The sequence below is a fragment of the Pongo abelii genome, chromosome X, assembly GCF_028885655.2.
Source record: "Pongo abelii isolate AG06213 chromosome X, NHGRI_mPonAbe1-v2.0_pri, whole genome shotgun sequence".
Classification (NCBI taxonomy): domain Eukaryota; kingdom Metazoa; phylum Chordata; class Mammalia; order Primates; family Hominidae; genus Pongo; species Pongo abelii.
The window spans coordinates 45,032,712-45,036,586 of record NC_072008.2 but is presented as its reverse complement, the minus strand read 5'-3'; the positions used below and the strand labels follow the sequence as shown (position 1 = coordinate 45,036,586).

Below are 3,875 nucleotides of genomic sequence, written 5' to 3'. Positions count from 1 at the left end.
AAAAAAAGATATAAAAAAAAGTGAAAAAAATAGAGATGGGGTTTCACTGTATCGCCCAGCCTGATCTCGAACTCCTGGCCTCGAGTGATCCTCCTGCCTCAGCCTCCCAAAGTTCTGGGATTATAGGTGTGAGCCATTGTGCCCAGCCCAGGGTTAGATTTTATTTTTATTTATTTATTTTTCTAGAAACTGATGTTTATTTTCCATCAAACATTTTTCCATGTTGCTTAAGAGCCCATGCAAGAACAGCTTAAGACCAGTCAGTGGTTGCTCCTACCCATTCAGCGGCCTGAGCAGTGGGAGCTGCAGACCAGTCTTCCGTGGCAGGCTGAGCACTCCAGTCTTCAGTAGGGAACTGCTGAATAGGCACAGAGGGCACCTGTACACCTTCAGACCAGTCTGCAACCTCAGGCTGAGTAGCAGTGAACTCAGGAGCTGGAGCAGTCCATTCACCCTGAAATTCGTCCTTGGTCACTGCCTTTTCAGCAGCAGCCTGCTCTTCTTTTTCAATCTCTTCAGGATCTCTGTAGAAGTACAGATCAGGCATGACCTCCCATGGGTGTTCACAGGAAATGGTGCCATGCATGCGCAGAACTTCACGAGCCAGCATCCACCACATCAAACCGAGAGTGAGCTCCCTTGTTGTTGCATGGGATGGCAATGTCCTCATAGCGCAGAGGAGAATCTGTGTTACACAGCGCAATGGTAGGTAGGTTAACATAAGATGCCTCTGTGAGAGGCTGGTGGTCAGCCCTGGGGTCAGTAACCACAAGAAGCCGTGGCTCCCGGAAGGCTGCCTGGATCTGGTTAGTGAAGGTTCCAGGAGTGAAGCGGCCAGCAATTGGAGTGGCTCCAGTGGCGGCAGCAAACTTCAGCACAGCCCTCTGGCCAGTATCCCTGGAGGATATAACACTGACATCAGCAGGGTTTTCAATGGCAACAATAGCATGAGCTTCCAGCAGAAGCTTCTCCCAGGTCCTCTTCAGATTTATGATATAGATTCCATCACTTTTCTTTTTATAGACGTACTCTTCCATCTGGAAGTCAAGATTGGTGCTGCCTAAGTGGGTTCCTGTTGCAAGGAACTTAAGGACATCCTCCTCCTTCATTTGCAGGACATCAAGGGCTCCGGACATTGTGAAAGTTTCCCTTTAAGTTACGACAGGAATCCAGGACAATGCCGTATGGACCCCTCTGTAGGTAGCGTGGAAAGCCAGGGTTAGATTTTAAATGAGGTTAGATATCCTCTGGTTAACACAAACATTACTTTTATTTATCAGTTATTGGAATTTAATAAAATATTAACCACAGATATTCATAATCATCTTGATATGGATGATATAATAACAGCCAATTCCATTGGATGGAATAGCTTCATAAATAAGGTCACAGGAAGATCTTCAATGAAGAGAAGAAAAAGTCAAGATATTTTTTGTTTTTGTTATTTTTTTCCCCAAAAAATAGAACAGATAGAGAAAAGATACATTAAATTAGCTCCTCCTAATTAGAACATTTCTAATTTTGATACAGGTTAAATTAAAGGCTGTTAGGCACTTTAATAGTGTAAAGTCATTTTTGGGGGATATTGATTCAGAAAACCCAGCATTTATGACATATTGATAAGTAAAAGCAGCAGACTACAAAAATAGCATACTTTTATTGAATATGTACATATAAAAAAATGTGAAGGCATATACCAAAATGGCAACAGTGGTTATGTCTGCCTGGTAAGATTACAGGTATTTAAAAATTTTTTTCTTTGTGTTTCTCTGAGTCTTCAAATTTTCCTTTAGCAAGTATGTATTACTTTCAAAAATAGAATTGTACATAATAAACAAAAAAAATCAAACTCAAGATAGAAAGACTGAGGAGGAAATGGTTCAAGAATGTAATTTTTCATGCTCTTAAATATCTTTATCTGCAGTAATAGTTTTTTTTTGCTTTTGCCTGCCAAACACTTTCTTTTTTTTTTCTTTTTCTTTTTTTTTTTTTTTTTTGTGACGGAGTCTTGCCTTATTGCCTAGGCTGGAATGCAATGGCAGAATCTCAGCTCACTGCAACCTCTGTCTCCCGGGTTCAAATAATTCTCCTGCCTCAGCCTCCTGAGTAGCTGGGATTACAGGCACCCACCACCACACCCAGCTAATTTTTGTATTTTTAGTAGAGACAGGGTTTCACCATGTTGGTCAGGCTGGTCTCAAACCCCCGACCTCGTGATCCACCTGCCTCGGCCTCCCAAAGTGCTGGGATTACAGGCGTGAGCCACCATGCCCAGCCCAAACACTTCTGATTTATTTATTTGATTAATTTATTTGTTTGTGTGTTTACTTGAGACAAGGTCTTGCTCTGTCACCTAGGCTGGAGTGCAGTGGTGTGATCATGATTCACTGCAGCTTTGGCCTCCCTGGCTCGAGACCCTCCCACCTTAGCCTCCTGAGTAGCTGGGACTACAGGTGTGTACTACCATGCCCAGCTGGGGACATCACGTTACCTGACTTCAAACTATACTACAGGGCTACAGTAACCAAAATAGCATGGTACTGTACAAAAGCAGACACACAGACTGATGGAACAGAATAGGGAGCCCAGAAATAAATCTGCACACCTACTACCATCTGATCTTTGACAAAGCTGACAAAAACAAGCAATGGGAAAGGACTCCCTATTCAATAAATGGTGCTGGGATGACTGGTTAGCCATATGCAGAAGATTGAAACTGGACCCCTTACACCATATACAAAAATCAACTCAAGATGGATTAAAGACTTATATGTAAAACCCAAAACTATAAAAACCCTGGAAGACAACCTAGGCAATACCATCCTTCACACAGGAATGGGCAAAGAATTTATGACTAAGACACCAAAAACAATTGTAACAAAAGCAAAAATTGACAAATGGGATCTAATTAAATTAAAGAGCTTCTGCACAGCAGAAGAAACTATCAACAGAGTAAACAGACAACCTACAGAATGAGAGAAAATATTTGCAAACTATGCATCCGACAAAGGTCTACTATCCAGCATCTTTAAGGAATTTAAACACATTTACAAGAAAAAAACAAATACCCCCATTAAAAAGTGGGCAAAGAACAGACACTTTTCAAAAGAAAACATACATGGGGTCAACAAGCATATGAAAAAAAGCTCAATATCACTGATCATTAGAGAAATGCAAATGAGTCGGGCTTGGTGGCTCACGCCTGTAATCCCAGCACTCTGGGAGGCCGAGGCGGGTGGATCACCTGAGGTCGAGACCAGCCTGACCAACGTGGAGAAACCCTGTCTCTACTAAAAATAAAAAAAAATAGCCGGGTGTGGTGACCGGTGCCTGTAATCCCAGCTACTCAGGAGGCTGAGGCAGGAGAATGGCATGAACCCGGGAGGCGGAGCTTGCAGTGAGCCGAGATCGTGCCACTGCGCTCCAGCCTGGGATACAGAGCGAGACTCCGTCTCAAAAAAAAAAAAAAAAAAAAACATGACTGGCACATACTGTATAGTCCATTTCTATTTTACATGTATTTATTTGAGTTAACAATGTAGTGAGAATCTTTTCCCATGTCAGAGTCTTCTTACATGAGGCTCTGGGGTTTAGTCTGCCCAAGGCTGGCAGATAAAAGGGGAATATGGTTCAACAAATTGGGAGGGATATTTGGATTTGAAAATAAGGGCAGATCCTAAAAACAAAAACAGATTTGTATCATTACATTAAAAGAGGTCTGCCATGATCTACTCTGGCATGGTCTGCCACTTATTAACTTCTTGCATTTGAGGAAATTAATCTCAAGTCTCAGAAATCCATAATTCAGAGTTTTTAGTGAGATTGTATTATGATTTATTGAGTTTAAAACTTCTCCAATGACTCTGTCTCTAGCC

At 41.9% G+C, this 3,875-nt stretch overlaps 1 pseudogene; it reads right to left on the bottom strand.

Moving 5' to 3' along the window:
- Nucleotides 1-217: 217 nt before the first annotated feature.
- On the bottom strand, nt 218-1,167 carry LOC100453069 (small ribosomal subunit protein uS2-like; annotated as a pseudogene).
- Between the last annotated feature and the right edge of the window lie 2,708 nt (nt 1,168-3,875).